Consider the following 10,546-nt stretch of genomic DNA (forward strand, 5'->3'; position numbering starts at 1 on the left):
ATAGCTCAGGTCTCTACATATTTCTGCCTTCTTAACTTGCAATATCAGAGTGTCCTACTGGAATTTCAGACTCATTTTATTCAAACTGTAATTCATTGTCTTCCTACTCAGGCCACACATCTTCCAATGTGTTCTTTTCCAGTGAATGACCATATTTTATGTCTGATTATGCAAACTAGGAACTTAAGAGTAATCTATGACACTCATTTCTCCATGATCTACAATATCTAAAATTTTGTCACTTCTGAATAAGTGGAATCTCTTCATTTTATTCCACCTACACTATCAACATCCATGCCCACGCTTCTTATCATTTCTTAGCTGGCTGATGTCCTTAACTGATCTTCTCTCCTCTGTTTTATCTATTCTTCCTAGAACTGCAGCCAGGCTGAAACACAACTTGTCAACTTGTGAATACACACATACCATCATCACTGTGCTCAAACATTTAAATAGTTTTTATTGTCTTTAGAATAAATACTAAATTGTCAATATGGCCTCCAAGGCCAGGTATGGTCTGGGCTTTGCCTATGTCACCATATCTAGTGCTAATGTCCCCCTAGCTCTCCTAATTCTAGCTGTAAAAGTCAGTCTGACTTCCTTAAATGCTTTATGCCCTTTCGTCTTGAGACATTAATACACACTTTCCTTCTGCCTGAAATGTTCTCCCTTTCCACCTTTCCCTGATTTATTGCCTATTTCAGAGCTCCACTCAAACATTGATCTTTCTGGATAATGTTTTGGGACTCTCCAAATCTTGTCAGTGTCATGGATAGGCTCTCATAAAATCATGCATTTCTTTTCATAGTCCTTTAAAAAAGTAACTTAAATAATTATGTGATTGCTTTTTAAATGTCTGTCTCCCTGATAAAATATCAACTTTATGCGGGAAGAGACTATTTTTTTCGCTGCTGTCTCTCAAGCATTTAAACAGTTTGTCTTAGTCCGTTTGGGCTGCTATAACAAAACAGCACATGCTGGGTACTTATAAACAACAGAAATTTATTTCTCACAGTTTCTGAGGCCAGAAGTGATCATTTTCCAGCACCGTTGTTTTCTGGGGGAGTCCCTTTCCAGGTTGCAGACTACTGACCTCTAGCTGTAACCTCACATAGTAGAAGGTATTAATGAGATTTCTGGATTGTCTTTTAGAAGAGCATTAATCCCATTTATTAGGGCTCCATGCTCATTCCCTAACAACCTCTCAGATATCCCATCTCCTAACTATAGCATTGGGAATTAGAATTTCAACATATGAATTTTGGAGAAAGAAAAATATTGAGTCTCTAGCACAATTATTTGTACATTTTAGGCATTCACTAATTTTTATGAATGGATGGATGGATGAGCAAACGAGTGAAGATTAAATTCTAGTTGACACCTCTCTGATTTTGTTCTTCCTCTCTCTTCTTTCTCCTTAGGGTATGTTGATGAAAGTCTCCCAAGCTACATGATGGTTACATTTTTGAACATCAGATCTATGGAAGCCTTTTTTCAATAATGATAAAGAATTATTTTTCTTCCCTTAGTAAGTATAGCTGCAGATTAATCAGTAATTAATTTTGTAATGTTCATATGTTACATAAAATAATAAGCCTATACATGCTTTCTTCTCAGTGTAGTGTGCTGATATGAAGCCAAGATATCAGGAAACTAAAAGCCTTGGGAGAGCCTCTTACCTGAGCAGCTTTAGGTGAGGGAAAGTGTATAGGGTGAAATTAGGGTGATTATAGAGTGTTTTCATGGAAGACACCAAGTGCTGATTGGGGTAGTTATTGGAATTACAAGTGTAGATAAAAGCAAATATTAGTTAGGTGAATTACATAACAGAAAATATCTACTTAGGGAGGAAACACTAGGCAAATTGATTAAATTCTCCTGGATAGAACCTTGCAGGCTATCTTGTAAAAGCATCAGTCACCTGTGTACTTACTTTGCCAGTCATATTAAGATAAGTGCCTTATCTCTGATTATTCCCACCACCCAATTTGTATTCTTAACAGAAAGGTACAAATTTGATTTTATGAAATTTCTGAAGGATTGTGGAAATATGTATTAGAAAATAGTTACACTTGTTTCTGAAATGTAGGATGACAGGATTAAGATGAGCTCTTCTAACAGAGAATCAGAATAATAATGGCTTAATCAATAAAACAGTTTTTCAAAAATGTAACAATATGTGCATAAGTGGTTCAGGGCTAGATTAGGTCTTTCACAGTGTTGGGACCCAGGTGTAGTTGCTGCCCTTCAATCTCCAGGGTCCTGCTTTAATCCAGTACTACTTACCATCCAAATTATAGCCTGTGGGAAGGGTACAAGGGAAGTGAAGAGCATGCCCTAGAAAGGGCACACTCCACATCTGTTCTGATCTCATTGGTCAGAACTTAGTGGTAACCATAGTTAACTCTAAGGCAGGTTGAGAAATCTACTCAATATCATGAATGGCCATGTGTCTGCTTAAAATTGGGGTAGTATTACTATGAGAGACAAAGAAAAGCATATCTTGTGGGAAAAATAACAATCTCTATTATAGTAAATAAATATGGTCTTATTCATGTTTTACAAACATCTCATTCAATGTGTTTTCTGGAGTTGTTTTCCAGTGAAAATAGTTTGGAATATTTTCTGCCTTTTGTTAAACAAGCCAATGATAAGCAAAAATAATGGTAACTTAAGGTCCACATGAGAATGGGTGGAAATTCTTGTAAGCTAGAAATGAGTAACAGAAGTCAACTGAGTTGTTGTGTTTTCCTTGATGCAAACTAAATTTTGTGAATATAGACTACATGTGATGGTGATTCCATATCCTTTTTGTTTTCTCTATGCATCTTTAGTAGCTTGTATTTTTCCTAGTTGATATTTGCTCTGGACTGTTGTATCCACTGAATTAAGGAGAGAACCATCTTCTTTCCCACTTTTGGCACCTCATATACACAATGCTGGATGCAGAACCGTCAATATTTGATTTCTCCCAAGGATACCACTCACACAAAGGTTTAATGTATATAGCAGAATTTACTGAAGATTTTTTGGTAATGTTTTGTGTGTGTTCATGTTTTACATCCATATTGAAGACAACAAAATATTATTAGTTTGGTTGTTTTTAAAAATTTTTTTTTTTTTATTCTCGAGAGAGAGAGACAGTGCATAAGCAGGGGAGGGGCAGAGAGAGAAGGAGACAGAGAATCCAAAGCAGGCTCCAGGATCTGAGCTGTCAGGACAGAGCCCAATGCGGGGCTTGAACTCACGAACCATGAGACCATGACCTGAGCCAAAGTCAGACGCTTAACTGACTGAGCCACCCAGGCGCCCCTAGTTGTTTCTTAAAGTGTCTCTTTTAAGTTTCTGCCTACTTATTCTTGAGCCTTCCTTCTGCCTTCTCTTTTCTGCTCTCTATCCCTCTTCCAAATTCCTGTTTATTTCCTATTTAAAACAGTTTCACTTTTTCTTATTTTTTTAAAGTTTCTCTTGGTTTTGCTCGTGTAAAAATATTTTTTAAGTATATGTGGTTCTTAATGAATTTTTGGTACCAGATATTAAATACTGATGTGATTATTGTCTTACTATTTGTGTTCTAATTATATGCATTTCCTGAATCTGAACTGCCCAATAGAAATATGTGAGGTATTTATTTACTTTAACATTTTCTAATATCACATTAACAAAGTAAAAATAACCATGTACAATTAATAGTGTATTTCATTTAACCAAGTAAATCTAAAATGCTATAATTCCAAGATGTAATCAATATAAAAATTATTAAGAAATTTACTCTTTTTCTTTCTGTACTGTCTTTACCATCTGGTGTATATTTTAAACCTCTAGGAGCACATCTCAGTTCACATGCTAAATTTTCATTGGATCTACATAATTTCTATTTAGATTTTATAACATTTGTAGTGGAAAGATCAGATTTACATACTCAAGTCTTTGCCAATATAAATAAAAGTTTTCCAATAATTGAATTGAATAACAAAAATAGTTTTCCTTTAATATTCACATCTACATTGGTAAAGGTTGTTTATCTTTTGCAGGAAACTTGATTTCACTTTGAAGCAAACACTTACCAGTTTTAAAATTATATCTATCCAAGTTAAATAAATTTACAACTTTTTGCATCAATTTATGGTTATTAACTTTGAATTCAAAGAAGTACTCCATAAAGGGCAATTCTAAATCCAACAATATGAACCTGTCCTTTTAAAAGTTTTCCTTGTAGTTTTGCAACTAATTTCCCTAACACAGTCCATTCGGCATATTGATTGATGTTAGAGATATGTGTAAAATCAACATTATTGATTTATATCTTAAAAATTCTTCGTTTCAAAATAAATTCTAATACTTCTCTAGTCAGTTCACAAATAAATTCTTCCTTTCTTTGAAGCTTTAATTTAGTTTGTTCATGTGTAGTGAAAAAAAATCCTACTTCATATTGCCATATTTGTTTGTCTTTGATTCTTGAATATTTAACAAGGACTTCTCTTTGTTTCCAGAAAATTCTTAATTTGAGTTACAGTACAGTAAATCTTTTTAAAAGTTCCATGCCTTAACCAATGAATACTGGCAACAAACTAAAGATTATTAAATATATTGTCTTGTGTTTCTTTCCAAAGTTCCAAAAGTTGGCTATGATTTATGTATTTATGAAACTTCTCAGAGTCTACTTCAAAAGCCAAAGCATAAATATTTGTAACATGTGTCATACAGTGGGATGAAACAATTAAAGAATTATTCTCTTATTTTAAAATCTTAATAAATTCATATTTTTGACCTAATATAGAACATTGTCCATAGTGATAAAAAAGTTTTCCCATACCTAGCTGAAATCCTTCTTTGAAAGATGTATTCAAAAATATATATGCTGTGCGGTTGATAGTTTAGATTATAATTGACAACACTGCCTCATAAATTTGAAAGTTTATTGAGACAAAACATGCCCAAAGATTTAATTGTATAATGTGTTTTGTTTTGGATGACTCATCTCATGCAAAAAAAAAAAAAAAAAAGTATTGCCAATTTATCAAATTATGAATCTTTGATATTCTTGGAAAGGTATACTATGGGCATTTGTTCAGTCCTCATGACTCACTAACTAAATTTTCATGACTGAAATAATAATTTACTTTACCATCTCTTAATCTAAAAATGGCATTTTTTGTGTGACTGCAAGAATTCAAGTTGTTTTATAGCTTACCAATGTTATAATCTTAGATCCTGTTAAAAATAATTTATAATTTTTGGCATTTAACTTTATTTTAAAGCAACCAATTTCTTCAGTTCTTTTTAGCTACAAAGATAAAATTTCTTAGTAAATTTATTATGCCCACTTAACATTGTTCTCTTTAGTGTCCCTAAGATTGTTTTTGCAAATCAAGCAACTTTTTCATTTTGCTCTGCTGCAGCTAATTTTAATTGCTATGTGTATTATTTTAATTAAAAGTAATTTAATTGTTATCATTAAAATAATAATAAATATATCAATTTATTATTATAGATACCACTGCAACCCTTGCTGTCTGCATAAAATATTCAAATTTAAATAAAGTTTGTTATAATTGGTGCATTAAAATATTCAAATTGAATCAATTCATAGACACCAATTGAATTGATGATAAGCTTATGTGTATTACTAGAACTGATGAATGTTTCCAACATACACATTATAACATGGAAATAATATCCTACATGATCCAGGAGTCAAAGTGAAATGTAGCTCTACCAAAATAATAAACTTGTGTAACACAAAAATATTTTACCCTACTTAAGTTTTTAAATATAAATAAATTAAAATTGAAAGTTACATTCCTTAGACTCACTACCCACATTCAAATGTTCAATGGTCACATGTGGCTAGTAGCTATTGTACTAAGTAGGACAGTTGTAGGTGCTACGGTGACATCTCTTAATGTTTAACTCAGTAATTTCTTAACATTTCTTAATTGCAATAACCTTTAAAAGAACACATTTCTCTAGTTGTATGCTTTGTCATAAATTGAGTCTTTTATGTATTCTTCCTACCTAGCACATTTCCTACTCCTTGGTAAATATTGTATGAATAAATAAGCAAAACTGTACTTTCTTTTTACTGTTTTCTATTCCTTCCTGTTATAGACTTTTCCAGTATATTTAGAACCACCTGTAAATCTGGTCAAATCTAGACTAGGTCAACCATTTGGCCTTTCTGCAACCATCAATTTTGATTTCTGTTCTCTTCAGTCATCTAAGTCATTATTACTCATTTGAATGCTTTCCAGCCACCAAAGTATTGTTGCTATTATTCTTCTATATTCTACCAGTTAATGCTTTTGTAATGTCATTTCAGGAGGGTATAGAAATAAATGCTTGCATCCAATTACGACATTTCCCTTTTCTTTATTAACTCAATGTAGTCTACACTTTGGTTTTTTCTTTATTATAGATATTCTCTCGGAAGTTGCCAATGACCTAAACATTAGCAAATCTCACTGACTATTTTCATTTCTACAATATTTCATGAATTCTATCTCTTCATATTTGGGAGACAACTTTCTTCTGGTTCTTTTATTTTCATATTTCTCAATTCTTCTTCACACTCTCCCCTTCAGTTTATCCTTAAGAGGCCTCTATTTTCTTATCTAGTCTTTTTCTACTTTTCTATAGACCTTAATTTTTCACTCAACTTAAGACCATCCAAACCTAAACTCATTATTCTCTCATAGACAGAAACATCTTTCTTCTTTATGTAAACTCTATACAAGCAGGAAATATGTTTTCCTTGTGCATAATTTTCTTTCCAATCCTAGCAGGTGCGAGGCATGTAGTAAGCATATAATAAATGTTGTAGAATAACTTAATGAATGAAAACTCATTTTAAATTTTGTTTTCTTACATCAGTAACTAGATATCTTCAATTTCCTCCTTTTGGATTTCCTTTTTCTGCCACCAATTAAATGTTCTCCAGGTTTATCCTGGGCCTTTTATGCATTTCGCTCCAAACTTTCTTTCTATATTTTCTCTTAGCCATGACTGTAGCTACTATGTTTATACTGGTGACTACTTATGTTTTGATTTTTAATTCCAAATTTTACATAAAGCTCCAGACTCCCATTTTCAGTTGCCTGCTTTGTACCATCAGAGTCTCAATCTGGCCCCTAAAACTGAACACTTACCATATCCAACAATTTCTTCTCCACCGTCCATCACAATCTGCTCTCCATCTTTTGCCGCCTGTGCTGGATTATGGAATCACTATCCACCAAGTTGCCCATGACACACTGTCCCTCCATCTCCCCATATCAGTGAATCAGTTGCCAAATCCTGCATTGTTAAATTCATGTAATTTCAAATCCAGTTCTTCTGTAGGTCAAATGCTATCATCCGATCAATAATTCCTTTTTTTTCCTCTTTCCTCGTTGCAACACTGGCCTACCTGATCTTCCTGTCACCATTCTTTCCCATTTTAGTCCATCTTCAGTATTCCCTTATTGTCCAGATGATGATCTTTCTAAAAGTCAAACTCAGTTATATATCTCTCTTGAACAAAACTTGATTTATCTTTGTCTCCTATTATCTACACATAGAAAAACCTCACAAGCTACTTTTCTAGACTTAGCTCACAACTCCTTCCTCTCCTCCACCCTTAACTTCTATGGTGAGCAGTGGCAGGCTCCCTATTAATAAACCCAATGGAATTATTTTATATATTTCTGAAACTGCTACCTCTTTAATGCCTTTTGTATATTTTTAGAGAAATATATATATTTCCCTCTGCCTGAAATGACTTACTGCCTCATCTTTGCCTGAGGAATCATTCAGTACTCCTTGCAAATGGATATTCACAGCATATCTGTAGGTTCTAATATAGAAATCTATCATTATTTGAAAAACAATCCTTCGTTATTTGAGAACGTTATTCTCTTGGAAAGCTTCTGCCTTCCAGAGGGGAGATGTATGAAAGGAAGGGGACAGTGCTAAACCATACATAATCAAACAAATCAATCCTGCTAATTAGTAGCATGGCAGGTGTAGAGTCTGGCCTGGCTCACACCTAGCTTAGAAGCAATTCACATTCTATTTCTGCTGTGATGCTTTCTTGCAGGCAGTCAGCCACATTCTGTGTTTCCTTCGTATTTGGTGCACAGTTCCATTAAAGCATATATTAGATAGTTTTCTTGTCATTTGTTGACATGTCTACTGACATGTGAATTTCTTGTGGACAAGTCCAATTCATCTTTATATCCCTGGATATATAATTTACTCTAAACTCACTTATTTTGAATAAATTTGGAAGAATAAAAGAGTGAGAATGTTGAAGATCTATGAATCAAAAACCTGTTCTTGATTGCTATCCAGTTTCTTGGATTATGTATTTCTAGAGGGTAGACTGCACCTGCCAATGCGAGGATTTATAATAGTTTCTTTCAAAGAAAGTCTGCAATACCCGAGTTTCTTAACGTTTGAAGGTTGAGATGTCAGTTTATCTGGATCAGAACTTCATGTTTAGGCGCCTTTAAATAACTTCATGTATGGAGATAAACTTTTGATGGACCCTTTTGTGGCATGAGCAAGGCCACAACTCTGTGATCCTGGTATGTAAAATTGCTAAATGGGAAAGAGAAGGGGGACTTTGCCCAAGAATCTTAGGGTCTACTTGGAAGCAAATGAACAATACCTTCCCCTTCTCTCATTTAATGTAAAAGAGTCTTTTTATTTAAAATTCTTGCCTTGGCAGGTATGTGAAAATGATATTTTAATCATCAGGTCACTTATTAAAAGGTATGATATTGGCCCAAGTGCCAATCTCTACCCTTTAAAAACATGAAATCTGAGAACTTGAGAGCTATTAAGAATACATTTTTTAATTTCAGTGTTGGGGAGATTTACTTCAGTGAGGTATAGAGCTCCAACCAAAATTGGTGGCAGACACGTTTAATAAGATTCCTGGAATAACGTCTTAAGGAAGCAAGAAATCTAAACTTGAGTAGCCTGAGTTACTAAGGACAAATGTAGCTTTAACTGTTGCTACTTCTGGTACTTGCTTTAAATCCAAATATTTGGCAAGAAATTTGCTTTGAGGAATATTAACTGTATATGTGAGTACAAACTATAACAGCTAGAATTGGGGGTCCACAAGTGGCACCACGTTAGAAGCTGTGGCAGGCATATGGACCTGGAATTATCCTGTGGACAAATTTCCAAAGGATGGTGTAGGATTCTGCTCCAAGTATAATAGCAATAGTACTTAAGCCAGTCTCCAGATCTTCTCTTGCTGTCAGGAGAAAATTGACTTACCTTTGGACTAGGTAAGCTTACCCTGGGATTCCTGGATAATTAAGGGGCAGGGAAAATAAGCCTTGATGGGAACTGGTGAGCTTCCTGCTAATAAGTCACGGGGAATTTGAATGACTAATTAAAGAATAAAGATGGCATATTTGCTCTCTGCAGTTGTGGTGAGGCTCATACTAGTTAAATAGAGTGCTTTGTAGAACTACTTTTGATACTTTGTAGAGGTCCAATGGCGTGACATCTTTTAGTAAAATCATGCAGTTACAAGTGTTCAATAAATGAAAAATATTATACACATGAAAGAAGTTTTATAATAGATTGTTAGTATGAATTCAGAATTTATATAAGAATATTTGTGGGGCGCCTGGGTGGCTCTGTTGGTTAAGTGTCCGACTTTGGCTCAAGTCATGATCTCGTGGTTTGTGAGTTGGAGCCCTGCTTCAGGCTCTGTGCTGACAGCTCAGTGCCTGGAGCCTGCTTCTCATTCTGGGTCTCCCCCTCTCTAGGCCCTTTCCCTGCTCATGCTCTGTCTCTCTCTGTCTCTCAATAATAAATAAATGTTAAAAGAAAGTTTTTTTAAAAGTATTTGTGAAAATATTATGGTAGCAATTACTCTGAGTGAAATTATCTTAAATAATATGAATGAAATAACCTTACCAAGAGTATTTCTCTGATCTTGTACAAGGGAACTGTCCTAGGTATACTTCCATTGTAAACCATTCATCCAAGGCTTTGAGGCAGATATGCTTAAGTCTGAAATGCAAATGACACATATTTAGAGACAAAGCATATTCTAACTAGGCGGAAAAAGGCAAGACTTTTGTTGTCTTTCATGACCCATTTAATCCTGTTGCTCTACATTCATTATGAATGTCTCCGAATGGTGCCAAAATAGACAGGTGAAATGTAGAAGATTAAATCATGTTCAATAAACCACTTGTTTGCCCACACTGTGCCAACGATAAACATTCCATTTACATTTTTTTCTTCACCTAGTTGGCTTTTTTCCACTCTCATCCTTATTATTTTCTTCCTTCTTTTCTTTGAATTTAGTTTGCTCTTCTTTTTCTATTTCTTAAGGTAGCTAGGTTCTTTATTTAAAATCTTGTTTCTTAGGGTGCCTGGGTGGCTCAGTTGATTGTGTCTGACTTTGGTTTAGGTCATGATCTCACAGTTTATGAGTTTGACTCCTGTGTTGGGCTCTTTGCTGACAACTCAGAGCCTGGAACCTGCTTCAGAATCTGTCTCTCTCTCTCTCTCTCTCTCTCTCTCTCTCTCTCTC

The sequence above is a fragment of the Acinonyx jubatus genome, chromosome C2, assembly GCF_027475565.1.
Source record: "Acinonyx jubatus isolate Ajub_Pintada_27869175 chromosome C2, VMU_Ajub_asm_v1.0, whole genome shotgun sequence".
NCBI classification, from domain to species: Eukaryota; Metazoa; Chordata; class Mammalia; order Carnivora; family Felidae; genus Acinonyx; species Acinonyx jubatus.